The following is a 17,514-nucleotide window of genomic DNA, read 5'->3' on the forward strand; positions in this document are numbered from 1 at the left end:
TAGTACCGTTTTATCTTGGCAGGAGGCAGGGACACCTCTCAGCTTGTTCAAATGGCTGAACATATCTTTGCCTTCTTAATTATTTTATACCATTAAACTGTCACCAAAAACTCCTAATAAATAGGATGATCAACCGCCTGAGAGGTCAAGGTCAGCAAGGACTCTAGGGTTGCTCTTCTGCTCATAACCAGGACTTTGGGGCTGAGACAGTACAGGATGAACTTCCTGAGTAATGACTCCTCCGTAGCAAGGAACAGGCTTCATCCGAGAAGGCACTCTTGAGACTTTCCCCTGTCGCCCCATGGATTCTCCGCTGCTGGGCACGTGGCAACCAGTACACCAACATGAAACACACAGGACCCAAGTGAGCAGAAAGGCAGTTCCGTTTTGTAAGAAACAATATAGTTTATTTTTCTGACACCACAGCTCTGGAGAGTGGTTTTGTATCAAATTTAATGGAGGTCACACAGAACGTTTTATGCATGGGAGGGGAGGAAGGGGAACGAACCACAAAATCTAAAACAAAAACAAAATCCTTGATAGCTTTTAGCATCTGTTCCACTCCCACAATAATAAAATTCACTTGGGAATTCCTAATAAAAAGAGAACAGAAAATGAGGTGGGCAGGGGGAGTGGGCTGGGGGTGGAAAGGCCCAGGGAGAAGGCCAAGGGCCCTCCCAAGACAGAGCTTCCCTGCAGGGCCAGGAGGACACTCGGCAGGAACAGGGCTTCTCTGGAGCAGTCCCCAGCGGAACACCAGGTATTGCAGCTGCCACAGGGGAGGGGAGAGGAGGGGGCCCAGGGTCACCAGGGGGGCCCGAGGGAGGAGAACACACTTAGCTAAGACGGGAAGTGTGGGGGAAACAGAGAAGACCTGATGGTGGGTTTGTGTACTGAGAGAGACAGACAGTGCTGGTGAGCACTCAACTGAAACAAATGTCCTAAGCTTCATTATTGTTAAAAAGAAAAATTTCCCCCCTCCCCCCACCCCTCGCTGAACTTAGTTCCTTTTTTGTGCTTTTCATTAATACTCTGCTCTGAGGTCGTAGTTTGGTTTTTCTATACACTGGAGTTGAGAGAAAATAGTCCAAAGTCTGAAGATGGATTCTCCACCTAAAGTAAACAGCCCAGCATTCCTGTTCTCCTCTTGCCCCAAAGACTAACGTCTCTGCTAAAATCCCTTTTACAATATAGTACAGTACACACAAAAAAATAAAGCCCAAATTTAAAAAACAAAAACAAAACCAAAAAAAACCATAGAAGAATCCTGGGAGAAGCCAGTCCAAATGACGTAAACATACAGAGAATGGTGCAACATGTGACCAATGGCGATTCTCAAAGCACGGCTACAGATTCCCAAAAGTAGGTGCCATCATGGGATACCCAAGTCCACAAAAATAATTTTTAAAAAATAAATCTTAAAAAAAACACACCTGTTGATTAAATGAAGAATTTGTTTTCAGACAGATCCATACATTCTCGAGTTCCCCTCCCCCAAAGCAGCCCTCAGGTCTCTGTCCCCCTATTGCATGACCAACAGTAAGCACTCCTGGCGCTCCCTCCGAGCAGTGCTCAGGACCTGGAATCCCATCTCGACAAGCATCGGCACATCCAATCTTAGCAGCTTAAAACATCATGTTTCCTGGGTTGCCAGGTCCTTGGCTGAATCCACCCATGCCCACGTCAGCAGCCATGCCCCAGGGCCTCATCTGGGGGGGGGATCATGATGTTCTGTTGGGGTCCCATCATGCCCTGCATGGACATCATCATTCCTGGGGAGCCCACAGGCCTGGGGTGTGTGTACAGCCCAGCAGGCCCCCGATCCTTGCCAGGAATCATGCCCACGGCAGCAGCTGGATTGTTCATCAGGGTGGGCTGGCCGGGAAATGTAGATTGTGCTGGTGACATCATCCGATGGTGAGGTCCCATCATGCCTTGCTGGAGAAAGGCTGGTGGTCTCACTGGGTTGTGGCCTGGCAAGGATGGAGCCGTACCAAGAGGAATGTCCGGAGTTCCTACTGGCCCTGGACCTCCCATGCCAGGTAATGCTAGTCCCATTCTGGGGGCTTGATCACCCATCATCCCCTGCATGTGCGAAAAACCAGGTCCAGGACCCTGGGGCTGTTTACGGCCTGGGACTTCCCCTTGAGGGAAATATTTCAGAGTCTGGCTAGGTTTCTCAGATGGAATAATGTGGGACAGATCAAACTCGGGAATCCCGGTGGCTCCAGGACGGATGACCTCCTGCAGATCTGGGTCTGTAAACACTGAAGGCATGCTGTTCCCCAGGACAGTGAAGGAGTCGGGACCCCCTGGGCCTCCAGGTTTGCAGAGTGCTGCATCTGCTGAAATTGGCGGCAGGTTGCTGGGGCGGCCGAGGGGGCCATCTCCTGGGAAACCCATCCCTCCTGGAAAACTGCCTTATCCTCCACTGGGGCCATTGTGAGGGAATGGGACTTGCTGCGGAGGAGACTGCACTGGAGGGAAGCCCTGGGGGAAACCCATCCGTCCTTGAGGTACCATCAGAGGCTCCTGGGACCCATGCCCCATGGGTTGTGTGACATCAAGCCAGGCCCCATTGGGACCCCATGAGGAGGTATGTTGGGTCCCATAGCATTTGGTGAGGGCATCTGACTGGAGTGAGAAAGTGGCTGGGTCATTCCCATTGGGCTGAGGGTTGGCATCGGAACCACGGGGTTTGGACCTGAAATTCGAGGATTCTGTGTATTAATGCCCATTCCTAGAAAAATAAAGATATCAAAGGAATCAACTCAATTAAAAGCAACTCAGAAAAACTAATAAATCAAATTAACAAAAAAAGTTATCTGGTGGGAAAACAAAATCTCTGCCATCAAAGACTGAAACATATTTGGGGGGCGTCTGACCCATGCATATGACATGACTGTGCAGAAGACAGCAAGGGAAAAATTCTATGTTAATAAGCAAACAGTGTTGTCGTCTTCACTGGAGACAATTTAACACAGGAAGAAAATAATCTGCCTGAACGACTGAAGTACGGCCCTTTGTGGAGATGGAGGATTATTGATTCCACAAGTCCAATGGTCAGGAATTATAACAAAGAACCCAAACGAGTCTTTTTTTCCAACTGACACCTGGCATTATTTTATGTTGCCTTCCCAAGAGACCATTTAACTCCAGGTTAAAAGACACATCAAGGCAATGACAGTGATGACGTTTAATGGAAAAGGGGAAGTGTCCTGTCTGCCAGTGTCTGGGATGTCTAAACTTCTGGCCTCCCTCTGGACCGTCACTGAGGGCGGCAGGGATGGCGTCTGTCCCTCTCACACAGTGCAGCCTAACCTGGTTAAATGGGATTCCATCACCTTCACCACTGAAGATCACGCCTGTTTTCTGAGATTAGTGGGGGCAGAGGTGGGAGTGGGTGAAGGAATGAAGGCAGACAGAGCAAACAGTGAAAGGAAGACTTTTATTATGGCCCTAGTTCTAAGAAAGGACTCGTCTAGGAAACAGGGGCTTCCCACTCTCTGGAACCCTGTGGTGGCTGGTGGCTCGAGGGTGCGTTTCCAGGAAACCACGTGAGAGCTAACAACATTCCCATCAGCATGTGAGAAAGAAATGACCTCAGCATGACTGCAGGATGACCCCAAAGGAAAAAGTCCAGAACCCGCCAGGTACACAGAGCAGGGAAGCCCTCTCTCAGCCTCAGAGGAGCTGATGAAGAAGGCCATCCTCCTCTAGTCAGGCACCTCCACTCCACTGAGACTGACTCTGATGGCACATGGCTAACTGTTCAATGTCCACCTGTCTCTAAGAAAACAATTCAGGAAGTCTCTCCCTGGTCAGCACCAGCTCCACACCCGTCTTTTTGGCTTCTTACCTGGCATGTTGTTCATTGACGGCAGGTTGGGAGAACGGGCTGAAGGGGAGTCATCATAAGAGCTGGCCAGTCTTGATGGCATCATGGTACAATGGGGTCGAACTGGGCATTGCGAACTTGGACATTCAAGACATCATAATCCAGAGAGGGTTCTGGGAGAGGGTTGGCTCTGGAGGCATAGTGTAAGGTGTGCTCGAGGGAAGACTTCCAGGGATATTCACAGAGGCAGGCTGGCTGGCTGGCTGTAGGCGGTGGAGGGCCACCTAGGAGAACAAAGCAAAACAAAACAAAGATGGGCAGGGAGTCCACTGGTTCTGAGAGCTACTGAGCCCTATGATAATGAACTGGCAAGGCCAGGAAGGAGACAGATGAGCAGGACAGTGTTATTAGACCAAGGACACGAGTCATCAATCTTCTGGTCAAGTTCTCTGTGTGTGCAGAAGGAAACTGTGGCGTGACATGGAGATGACAGATCAGCAGATGTGAAGACAAAACGCAGCAGGAATACATTAGAAAAATGAGATTACAAACAACCATTTCATTGAAAAGAATGTGAAATATAAATAGAACTCTTTCCCTTCCAGTCACAATTTAGAACTTGATCCAGGTATTAGAACCCCATGAAGCCAGACTAGTGCCCAACCCCAGGACCAGCCATATCACCCTACACAAACTCTTCGTTTCCATGACTGCTACGGGTTAGAAGCTCACATGTAAGACAATGCAAGGAGGTTTGGAGAAACAGTTGGGTCACAGCCTTAACCTAATCAATGAATTAATCCCTGCTGGGACCAACTGAGTAGTAGCTGGAGGCCGGTGGGCTGTGGCTGGAGGAAGTGGTTCGTGAGGAAGTGGCTATGGGGTATGTATTTTTTATCTGGAGTGGGCAGTCTCTCTCTCTCTCTCTCTCTCTGCTACTGTCTGCCACAATCTTCTGCCATGATGTTCTGCCTCACCTTGAGTCCCTAGGAATGGAGCCAGCCTTCTATGGACAGAGACCTCTGAAACCATGAGCCCTCAAATAAACTTTCCCTCCTAAAGTTGTTGTGGTCAGATCTTTTAGTCACAGCAGCAAAAAAGCTAACTAAAACAATGGCCATGATGCTTGACCTAAGAAGGTCCGAAGCAGCTAGCTATTCCACTGTTTTAATGACCCGCTTACCCCAGAGGAAGACCCTTGGCTTGGCAGGACAGGCCTCCCATCTTGTTCTGGTTCTAGTTTTCTCAGGTGGAGACTGTACCAAAACTAGTACACACCTCAGAGCTCTGGTTCCACCCACAAAGCTACTATCATCAGTGAGGGTCTCTCCCAAGAAGAAAATATGAACAAACTGTAGCTGATCTTAGAAAATGGAGTTTTCTGTGGGCAACTAGTTACAAGAACCAAACAAGTCTTAGAATAGCTTCCCTCTATGTGTGGGACAAGACTCAGTCATAGCCCCTTGAAGTGGGTGGGCCCAGGATTTGAGGAAGTCACATTTCCCCACTGTTAGGACGTTCTATCTCACCAGCCTTGTTCACTGTGCTAAGGTAAGTCACTGTGACAACTGACACACAGCGTCCCACTCCCTTCCTCCTTCCACAGCACCCACCACACACAGACACTTTGTAGGGCTGGGTACTTGTGCAAACGCCTAACGCAGTACTCAGAATGATGCACCTTGCCACGAGTTTTGGCAAAGGCCACTTCCTCTGGTTACACTCAAAGACACCAATTTTCTTAAGCAAAATCAGGGTCTGGCAATCTCCAGGTATGAGTGCGACTGTGAGGATGCTGACATACTGACCTGACTCTACACTTCCCAGCATGGCTGGGGAGGCCATGGTGAAGGGAGCTTTATGGTTTGGAGGAATCCCAGGACTCTGAAGGGGAGGTTTGGGAGAGGAGGTCCTTCCAGGTGATGGGGCAGGAAGTGATGGAGACTTGAGGTGAACAGGCGAAGCAGCAGCAGACCCAAAAACAGGGGGGCACTTAATGGAAGCAGCAGCAGCTGGGCCTGCCAGCATGCCTTCCAGCTGTGACGGAGTCTGGGGGAACTTGAGGTTCCCCGAGGGTGAGCCCAGCATTGGGGACTGGACTAGGTGCATCGTGGGAGACTTCAGAGGGTTGATGCCTGGGGAATGCACCTGGCTGGCTGCCACAGATATATCCAGGGGCTTGCGTCCCAGGCCACGCTGGACGGGGGGAGCTGGGTTGAGGCTGGTGGGGTTACTCGAGGGGTTGAGAGGTAGTGGTGGCATATGACTGAGCCAGCTGTGAGTCCTTTGGTTGGGCCCAATTGATTCTCTGAGATTCCGCAAGCCACTGCCGCTGCCTGGACCCTGAGACATGGGAAGGAATGGCCTGGGGCCCATGCCATACTCCTGCTGAGGGTGCTCACCAAATGGCAGGGGAACCATCTTCTGCTGGGCAGGCAGCATGTCTGAGCCGCCTGGGCGGGACTTCATCCACTCCTCAGGGCCTGCGCCAGCCTCTCTCATCTTCTGAGGTATCATCTGAGTGCTGGGCCCCATGCTGACATTCAGATGCACATCTCCCTTCATCCCACCAGGAACCATCCCAAACTCAAGTTCCCAACCAGGGCCTATCTGTGGAGGCATTCCTTTTGGAAAGTCACCCCTGGAAGGACTCAGCGGGCCCTCGACTGGTATCCGTGGGAAGATGGGATTGTTCCCGGGCTCCATGTGGCGCTGGGAGCTTGGGATCACCCTGTTCACTTCCATGCTGGGCCTGATGCCTTCCATGCCCATCCCTGGGGGGAGACCCAGCTGCTTCTCTGCCAGCTGCTGCTGAAACATCTCTTCAGACAATCCTTGGGGGTTTGGGAAGTGCTCCCCTTGGCCAGGACCACTGAAGACACCTTGGCCGGGAGGGAAGTTTCGACCATCTGGGATTTTTGGCACATCGTCTGGCCAACTGACTCCAGAGAGGCCTGGTTTAGACGCAGGGTTGGGCACATTTGGCCCTTCCATTTCAGAGTTTATCATTCCTGCAAATCCCGGGAGGCGCATCTGGCTCCCTGGCATGTTGGAATGGGGAGCCATGCCCTGGGGGGCAGAGAATGTGAAATGCTGATTCCATCAGAGAACATCTCTGCAGCCCCGGGTGCCCAGCCTTCACCAGGAGTCACCTGGTAGGGAGGGGGCGGCCCTCGGCCCACAGCCCTCGGCCCGTGCAGGTGGACCAGCACGTCCTGCAGGGAGCACTGCTGCACCACCACTTGCTCCTGCTTCCTCCGATTCTCCTCGTAGAACTCCTGCTGCAGCTTCAGCCACGCCATCTGCTCAAGGGTCATGTGCTCCAGGTGGTCAGGTCCGATGGGCTCAGACTGGGAGTTCATAGAAGGTGGAACCATTTCATCTGGAGAAAAGGGCACATCTCTATGTCCTTGAGGGCCAAAGGGAGCTCCCACATCTGTCCGGGGCCCAGGACACTTACCCAGGCTTTGGGACTGAGCTATCATGGCCTGGATTGGCCCTTCTGTTTTTTTCTGAGGTCCATCTAATACCCCAGGATTCTGCTGGGGCCCCCCACTCTGTCCTGAGAATTCTTTCTCATCAGGGAAGAGCATATGCTGGATGTCTCTGAGGGTCTGCAAGGAGCGCTCACGGTGCTCCAGCTGCTCCTGAGACAGGCCGTCAGGGTTTTCTCCCAGTGTGGGGGGCTTGCCACTGGACACTGATGGGGGTGGAGGGGCTTTGGGATCTGCCGAAGAGCTACTGCTCCCCTGGGAGACAGGGGTCACTGCTCGATTGTTGGGCGTTGAGTTTGGCCCGGTGCCGTCCGGAGGCAACGGAGTGGAGCTGGCAGGACTGCCTACAGGAGCAATCCGTTTATTCTCCACCCCAGGACTGTCGTGGTCCAGGGGACGTGGGGGTGCCACAGGCTTGGGTGCTGGTGCCGGAATGGGTGGAGTTGGCTGCAGTCTGGTGTTCTGGGAAGAATTCTGGTCCTGGTTGGCTGGATCTGGGGGTTGTTGTGGGAGAGATTTCGGATCATTGTGAAGGGCAGATATCTGTGTATTCTGAAGATAAATGAGATTGTTTATATCATTGGTAAACTGAACGGAGGGGCAATTAAAAGAGCAAGATATGTTATAAAGGATTTGTCCCAGTGACATAACTCTATACTGACACTTGATTCTGAAATTATTTACGTACAACCCTTCTTTGGACATAGAGATGTTTCGATTTTTTTTTTAAACCTTACTGTCCAATGGCATCCTCTTTCCCTTCTTGAAGATCGGGTTCCAATAACTGTATAAGCATGCCAGGGGAGAGCCACTCTGCCAAAGAGAATACATCTGAGTGTCTATTTCGAGGAACAGGTTTGATATCACATGTCTACTATGTGTTTTTGATTCAGGTAAAAGATTAGTTCCTTGGTATGTGGGAGGCTACACCTAACACCTTTTTCTTTTTCCTGGAAGTACAATAGGGTATGCAGACTTATCGTCATCAATCAAAAGGTCTGATGCTTCACTTGTAGTTCTGTGCTCTGCCAGCTGGATACAGCGGGAGGCCACTCCATGTCACATCCCCTCCGGTAGGGTGATGACTGAAGTGTTCCCCTCCTTGAGTTTCCAGGGGCCTCACATCTATGGTTTCTGTTTTTAGTTTGTGATCACTGATTCCATATCTGATAAGAATTTGTACATTAACTGTAGTAGGATAATCTGCAGGAAGGAAGCGTTTGCACACAAGTCTGAGGTGATCTAGCTCGCGGTGTCCCTTGATCTGTTCCTTCCAATGGACAGCAGGCTGCCCTTTTTAACTTATTAAGTACTACTGCTAAACTGAGTCCTGGATAAAAGCTCCCTTACCTACAATTGGTGACACAGACACTACGACTGTCTGGAAGAAGGATGTACATGTTCTAGGTCTCAACTTTAGCACAGCTGAGACTTCAGAGGGTTAAGAAGGGCCTAGTCTACAAACTTTCTCAGTTATTTTTCACCAGCCGTCAGTGACCCTCCTAATCCCTTTCTGGTGTTCATTTGTTCCTACTTGTTAATTTAATCCATTCTGTATTCCTAAACCCACAAGGCTCTTAACTTACCTCCCCACGTACTCTCTGGAATGTTTACCTTTGGGTAAATCTGCACATGAATTATTATGTGTATCTACGTATATGAAGAATTTATATTTCATATAAGCAAAAACATCTTTGAGTATTTATACTCTGTAAAAAAATATATACACAAATGTTTCATTTGGAAGTACTGATGCACATTTTTCTGTAGACAGATTTGTATGGGTAAAATCAGCTCAATCTGTTTGACTCTGCACAATTCCACTTTTGCAACTCCTCAACCGAAGCATGGAGGTCACCCGAATTTTCCTTGTCGTGCCGTTTCAGGTTTGGTTTGGTTGGCCAGGTTAGAGGTGGGGTCAGTTTTAATAAAGCAATTACAGTCAAGGAAACTGTTTCTCACTACCCCTTTCGTTTCAGATTTGGAGCAATGGATCATTACTAATTCCCTCCTTAACTCCAATTCTGATTACATTTTAGCACCAGAGAAGGTGGAGGTGACAACTGTATTAAGAACTACCATTAAGTCAATAAAGCTCGACTGGGTTGCAAGGTACCCAGTGGTCCCCCAGACAACAAGCATTTTAAATATAACGATATTCACTCTCCATCTGAGTAGTGCAGATAACCTGGGAAATATAAAATCCCTCAGTTGAGGAAAGCTCAAGCTCTGCTATGTCCACAGAGATGGAGATTTCTTTGATACACAAAGTAGACAAGATGGCACCGATTTTATCTGGAATTATAACTTTGCTTACTGTCATTTAACTTTCCCATGATTAAGACTCATACCAGTATTAGAGTTCATGCTCTCTGAACACAGGGACTGTATCTTGAGCTTCTTAGCACTCCCCACAGCATCTGGTGCAATGCCTGGACAGTGCCAGACACCAGAAATGTCGTTTGGTTCAATTTAATCAACCATATGCATTAAAATAAACACTGCATATTTTTTCTTCAACTAATTCAAGAATGTTATTTTTTAAAAAATCTGCTCTACATATAGATTGAATTTAGATTTTCCTAGAGATGGTGACCCTGAGATATCTGTGTAACTCCTCTTTTGTTTAGCACCTTCTTCCCCTCACTCGTCATCAGTTTACCAGCATCTGATAGAAAGGCACAGTGTGACATGCCTAAGGTCCCACAATACCAAGGTCACACTAGATATCCAGAATACAGCTCCTTGTCAATCACCACCCGATCCTGGGCAGTCACTGTGGACCCACTTCTCAACCACATACCAGAGGGGCTGTGCTTCTGTCCGCCTTGCTGCTGGAGATGTTCTGGATGTGGAAAGAGACGATGGTCTCAACCTGGCCCTTCAACACTGCTTCGGCAGCTCTGCAGAGACAATATGGAAAACATGCTAGGCCATGACTCTGTCTCTCTCACTGTGACCCCAACTGGACCCCACGCTGGACCTCTAAGGGAGTGGAAGGAGAAGCACCAAGAACCACCAGAGATATTGGATAAGAAGAAACCAAGGGGCTGGGGGTGGCTCAGTGGTGGAGCGCAGCCTGCCATGTGTGAGGCTCTGGGCTCAAGTCTCAGCACCATATGTAAGTAAGTAAATCAATGACTAAAAAATAAATTTAAGAACAGAAGAAGAAACTAAGGGAAACATTTTATTATCATCAAACACCTGAAACTAAAAGACAGCCATGAATGTACCCCAAAAGAGGCACCAAAAAAAACAAAAAACAAAACCCCAAACTTTCTTCTTCTTAATGAACCTACTATTAAGGTATTTTATAGAAGATCCTAGTTCAAAATCCCAAACTGAGAAGTGTGAACACTAAAATCTCAAAAACACCCAGGGACAGGGAAAGTTTAAGTTTGTTAAGATTCACTTTTTATCTTAAGTGAAAAAGAAAAGAAAAAAAAGTGCACACAGGGTATTTTTGAAGAATAAATGAATAAAAATCGATTCAGCCATTCACTCAGAACATATATAGCAAGACGTTCATGGTAGTTATGTTTAAATTCCAGAGGTTTTTCTTTTTAGTGTTTTTTTTTTTTTAATTTTAATTATTTGACTATAGATATTTACTACTTGGGGCATTTAAAAATAATAATAAGCAAATTGTAGAAAAAGTGTTTATTATACAATCACTCTTCTATGTTTAAAAAAGGTAGATGTGTATATTTGTATTAGCACAAAAAAATTCTGAAAGAAAAGTCAAGGAAGTATTATCAGTGGTTGCCTCTGGGGAGTAAGATGGGGAAGGATTTACATTTTATTTTATCTCTTTTTGTACTGTCAACTTTACATGATACAAGAGGGAAAAAATCAATCTGCAAGGGGAAGGGGAATAAGAATTAAGGTCCCCTCTCCCCACACAGATAAGTGACGTTTAACAGCAAGACAGTGCCATCTACTTACTTATTGGCCATCTCAGTAGAAAACACATACACCACTTTGGCTGGAGTCTTCTGAGCAGGTGTGGGCTCTGGGGCAGTAGCTTGGCCATGGGAAGGGGTGGAAGACCTGGGGACTGTGGCAGTTGATGGGGTCATGGAGTGTGGTGTGTGCTGGGAATCCTGGGACTTTATATGGTCAGCAGAATTACATTCTAAAAGAATAAAAGACTCATTATCATGGAAAGACTGAGACTCTTTTTTTTTCTGCCAGCATTTACAGCATCACAACACAAACCCACCTTGAGAATTTCAAGAAGAAATTATCTTGTTAAGAGGAAACCTTCTTTCTGCTTATAAAATTTCAAACACTCTTCTCCCTATATGACTCATTACAAAGCACCCTCCCTCCTCATTTCTGTAAATAGAATACATCCTTCAGATATCAGTATAACTGTCCCTCCATCCTGGTAACAGTTTTCAAACTTCTTGGACTTGCCTAGATGCCCCAGCTAATGGAACTCATAGTCCCCTAACTTCTTTTACTTCAGCATTCATGAAATTTCATTGTTTATTTAACGATCAGCTTCTAGATACACTCAAATCCTTAAGAACGGCTACTCCGTCTATCTTATTGACCATGGTACCCCTAGCATCCGCATAGTGCTGGCCCTCATAGTAGGCCTCCAAAACTTAAGGAGGCCTTCCAACACCTGAGGAAGGAAGGAAAGGAACGAAAAGAAAAGAAAGGAATAGAGGTAGGGAGGAAAGAAAGGGGGAACAATCACCCAGGTTTTCTTTTTTTTTCTCACAATTTTGGGACTTGAACCTAGGGCCTCTGAATGCTAGGCAAACGCTCTACCCTGAACTAAAACCCCAGGCCTTTTATTTTTCATTTTGAGTCTCCAGGCCAAAGACATGCATAAAAATGTGGGCAGCCCTGTGAGGTATCCCGTCAAACTATGTGCATCCCCCCGGGCAGCACTCAACAAGGTGGTTCCAGACTAGGCTCCAGTGAGTAGAAAAGTGAGAAGGAACAGTTCCATTACACATCACTAAATGGCCCAGGCTGGCCTTGAACTGATGATCCTCCTGCCTCAGGCTCCAGGATAGCTGGGATAACCATGAGGCCAGCTTTTGCTGCACCTGGCAAGGTTTTCCATTTTTCTTATGGGTTCCAGTTCTTGAAAACTAACTTCACATTCTGGCCTACAGTTAGATTTTTGTTCTTACACTAGGAGGAAAAAAACCTAAAATCACATATCATACCCCTTTCTGGCTGACTCCACTTTGGTACCTGCCAAATCTCTACCACATCTGGTAGTCCCTCATTCCTGCCACAGTGAAATCAGCTGTGACAAGTCTAGAGTACTGTCAGGGCCACCAAGGCTTCCCCTTGTGTCTGCAAGCCTAGCAAAGTGGCAACCAGAGAGCACAAACCCAAGCCCAGGGAGACTACTCGGATGGAGAACAGGAGGGGATGCCACTTGCAGAGAGGCTGGAGCTACTGACTGGAAACTGAAGGAGAATCAGCACAGAGGCCAAAGACATGCATAAAAATGTGGCCAGCCCTGTGAGGTACCCTGTCAAACTATGTGCAACCCCCCGGGCAGCACTCAACAAGGTGGTTCCAGACTAGGCTCCAGTGAGTAGAAAAGTGAGAAAGAACAGTTCCATTACACCCTGGGAGAACTCCTGAATCTGACTCCTGTTCTCCCCACTTGACCGAGCTGGCCTTTCTGGCCTCCAGCCCATGTCAGAGGCTTTCCCTCAGGATACCGACTTCCCTCTGAGTCTCAGGGATCTTACAGACATACCTTTCATGTCAGAGTCATCGTTTGGAGTCCCAGGATCTCTCTGATCAAAGGAGTCGGGGGAAACACTTCGCTCCCGTTTCCCCTTGCCCTTGGCACCATTTCCAGCCCCATTCTTCAGCCCCATGCTCCCACCTGGGCCAGGGAGTGCTTTAGGGGTATGGCCCCCACTCTTGGAGTCACAGGGGGATGGCTGGGATTGGCTGGCTGAGGCCCCCTGTTTACCCTGATTGGAGAATTTGGAATCCAGCTGGGGGTTTCCAGATGGGGACATCACTGTAGGGGGACGGACCATCACCTCCTGCTTTGACTTAGGGCTACTAGAAGAAACAAATAACAAAAGGAAATAAGACACCAGGCACAGGAGCAGCAATTTCTTCAGTGGGTCCAGGAAACCCTAAGGACTAAATAACCAACCCATGCTGCACCTCAGCCACTTGCTCGTTCCCATTTCAGAGCCATCCACAGAGGAGGACTGAACACAGTGGACTGCCAGGTCTCAGGAACCCTGGTCACATGGGGACCCATCTCTAGGCCTTCTGTCAATAAAGGACAAAGGTTTCTATGTATATAGGGAAGTGACTCTCACACGGAGACTAGTTTAGAGTCAACAAACATGCACCCCCAGCCTGGTGACAGACAGCTGTGAGGACAGGCCAGCTTCCCTGGTGGGAAATGTGGACAGTCCCAGAGAGCAAGAGGGAAACCCACTGGTGCCTGGAAGCTTAGGGAGATCCTCCAGGACGCGAATCCCTCCCAACAGTGCATTTTACCAAAACAGGGTAGACCAACCACTGCCCCAGTGTGGGAAGGAAAGGCTCCTTTCAAAATGAAACTCAAGAACTGGGTAGCAGAGGGAAAGCTGGCATGGGACTGGGGCAACCTCAGGCCCTCACCTTGCCAAGTTTAGCAACTGTCCTGTTGGTCTTTGTATGCGAGTTTTGGCAAGGTGTGCAGTGGTAAAGAGGAGAGGTCCGAGAACGATGAGTAAAGAATACTACAGGGAAACTACATAAGCTTTGTCATTAGCCCGGTGACTCTTCTGTTCCTATTTACTATTCCATTTCCCTTTCTTTCCCATTTGGGTGTCATCTGTTTCTAACCCAACACACCGTATCATCAGTAAGTGTCTGTGGTGCACCAGGAATCCCCAAGGGGCCGTGGGGAGTGGCCCTTGTCCTCACCTCTGTGTGTTTCCTGATGGAGAGTTCCTCACTTTAGGGTTACTGGAATGCATTGATTGAAATCCTGAGCTTGCAGTCACAAACAGGGACGGGCTCACCGAGTTCCTCTCAGGCTATCGCAGAAGCAGCTGCTGGGAGCAGCAGCAGTGGCCCACTGCTTGCTTGGCGTGTCCCTTAGCACTGACCACTTGTACACCTTTTTCCTCTTTGTTTTTCTCTGCTGGGGAAGTGGGTCCTTTCTCCTTGCAGCTCCCGCATTCTCTGGGTGTGTGCCTCCTGCTGCCAAAGGAAAATCTCGCATCTCCAGGGCACTCTACAAGAAAAGAACACCCCAAAATGGTGAGACATAACATAACACGGAAACATAAAACCACATCACAACAGGATCAAGAGGAAAGCACCAGCCAACAAAGAGCCAGCAAGATCATCCCTCAGCTTCCAGCAGAGTTAAAAGAAAGGGCAACACTCCTATCCTGGCCACAGGCTCTGGTGCTGAAGTAGCTGAAGAGTGACTAAGACCTTATCCCAGCACACAACCTCCCACCCAAGCAGCAAGAACTAGGCATCTGTAAGCAGAGGAGAAATGAAGTTTAATCTTTAGCCATTTAGTTTCCTTCACATTTCTCTACTTCTGAATACAAAATCCTCAAAAACATTTTATTCTTTTTTTCCTTCTAAAACAATGCTTTGAAACCACTGGGAAGTGCAGATCCATTGACTCTCTGCTATTTTAGCTCTGGTGGCGAAACAATGGCACCAAAATGTAACAAACCCACCCCAATTTCAAACCACAAATCCAATGAATCTATGCTTATTTTCTTAGGGCCTCAAGGGCGAGGAGACATGAAAGGAGGTACTTCTGAAAACAAATATTGAGCCAATACTAAATACAATCAGTTCTGTTCCTGATTTCCATGATCTTTCTATTAAATTATGCCAAATATGTGTCTTGTGTTCTCACTGCTTAATGACAGGGACTTTAGGCATGGGTAAGCAAGGGAATGATCCATAATTCTGAAGGTAAAAGAACATCTTTGAAGTCTAATATATTTTTTCAGCCAATCTGCAAGGCTAATGTGCAGCATAAAGGTCAAGTAAATATTCCCAAACCTAGCTAGAGAATAAATGAGAAAGCCCTTTATTTAGGGAAGCCCAGACTGGCTAAGGGAAAATCCAGGTATACCCTGAGTCAGTCCCTCCCCTCCCTCCCCTTCTGCTACTGGTGTCTTACTTCAGAAAACAAGACTGAAGGGGGAGGTTATTAAGTGCAGGATTAGTAGCTGAAGAATCAAAACGTGTCACAAACAGCTCAGGTGTTGCAGCTTACATGTGTTTCCAGAGTTGAAAACTGGACTAATAATGGGAGGGTCAGTTATTTTCTAGGTTTTGGCAGTATGATCAATGCCAAGTGTCTATTTTGTCATTTAGAAATTTTTACAGTTCCAACCACTTTACCTGGGACACAGAAGGAATTCATGGAAGTTCTGAATATACACACTTTTTAAATAGAGAAGACAGGAAAAAGAACTATAACAAAACATAGGGAATGTTGCTAGGCTAAACATTTTGTTTTTAATTTAAGGTTATATTTCATCCCTATCACATTTCAGCCTTTTTGCTTTTCCAGTTTAAACTATAAAATGGATTGTGTTTGTCCAATCTGACAGAGAATCATAAAGCATTCTGTAACTCCCCAACAAACATCAGCAACCTCTGGTAGGGAGGAAGCAGCAAATGCATCCGCACAGACAAGGCTATTCCAAACCCTTTACCTCAGGAAAGAAAAGCATTACCCCTGTACAGGGCCCGTAGCTCCTGTTCCCTCCCATCTGTGTCACACACTGACCACTCCATGTGCATATTTTACCCCTGTGTGAACGCTGTGTCTCTGAAGACAACCCCCTGTTTCAAGGTCTTTGGTTTTTCTATAACACTCAGCACAACACACTAAGAGGGTTGGGTCTTCTGTGACTTACTTGGCTTCTCACTGATTGGAAACACCCAGCATTTGTGTTGCAATCTCTTTCCAAAGCAATGCAAAACATATTACAAATATCAGATCTCTATTAATCTGCCACGAATTTATGAGCTGGTAGCACAGACTCTTTCTAGTAATAATGCTGTGACCATAAAACACTTTTATTTTCAAAGTACTTCTACATATAGTTCCTTATTCTCTTATCACCCCAAGCTCTAGGCCTTCTGACAGTAAGAACAAATGAGCAAAATTCTCATCTTTTTGCGGGGGATGGCAGGGGGTGCCAGGAATTGAACCTAGGGACACTAAACCACTGAGCCACATCTCCAACCCTTTTTATATTTATTTTGAGACAGAGTCTCACTAAGTTGCTTAGGGGGCCTCACTAAATTTCTGAGGCTGACTTTGAACTTGTGATCCTCCTGCCTCAGCCTCCCGAGTGATGGGACTACAGGCGTGCACCATGACGTCCAGCTCATCTAGATTCTGCCAAGGATCCCTTCCTTCTTGAAAATGACCTCATTTGGTTTCCCTTGTTTTCTCCTAGCGCTCCAGTCATTCTATGCCTGCTTCCCTGAGGCCTCTTCTCCACTCAGGCTCTAAAGCCCCAAGCTCCTCAGGAGTCTCTGTGGACCCTGGCTGTGCTCATCCTGGAGTCCTCTCCATGCCGACAGCTCCCAGATCCCCACGGCTCAGCCTCCAGCTGCGACTGCACCCACCCATACACTTCACACTTCCCCAGACAGTTCCAACCCGACAGGATCAAACATGAGTTCTTGTCTCTGTGTAGTCTTCCTCCCAAACGACTTTCCTTCAGTTTCCCACACTTTAGTAAATGTCTCCTTTATCCACTCAGTTGCTCATGTCAGAAATCTGGGAGTCACTCTTGACACTTGACACTCTGCTAACCCCCACGTCAAGTTTGCACATTTTTGTTTAAAGAATGAAGTCCCAGCTTGTTCAGAGAAGAAAGGTTCCTTAAAACCAGGAATCTACACGGGAGTCTGCATCACATTTTTCTCACAGCACCCTGCGTTTTTCCGTGTTTATGATCACATGTGTGATCATGTGATCATCTGTGTGACATTCATCTCTAACAGCACCAGAAGCTCCCTGAAGGTGGGGACAGAGACCGACCTGTTCATCCCTCTACTCCCAGAACTTACTACAATGGCATGAAAATACTGGTTTCATCCACCCAGAAAATGATACCAACATGGAGAAGAAATATCTGCGTTCTCACACTCACTATAGCATTTACAATAGCCACGATGTGGAATCAACTC

General features: G+C 47.5%; 1 pseudogene; it reads right to left on the bottom strand.

Annotated features, from left to right (window-relative positions):
- Nucleotides 1-1,625: 1,625 nt before the first annotated feature.
- On the bottom strand, nucleotides 1,626-14,303 carry LOC143640229 (B-cell CLL/lymphoma 9 protein-like; annotated as a pseudogene).
- Nucleotides 14,304-17,514: the final 3,211 nt, after the last annotated feature.

Source organism: Callospermophilus lateralis, unplaced genomic scaffold, assembly GCF_048772815.1.
Source record: "Callospermophilus lateralis isolate mCalLat2 unplaced genomic scaffold, mCalLat2.hap1 Scaffold_139, whole genome shotgun sequence".
Classification (NCBI taxonomy): Eukaryota; Metazoa; Chordata; class Mammalia; order Rodentia; family Sciuridae; genus Callospermophilus; species Callospermophilus lateralis.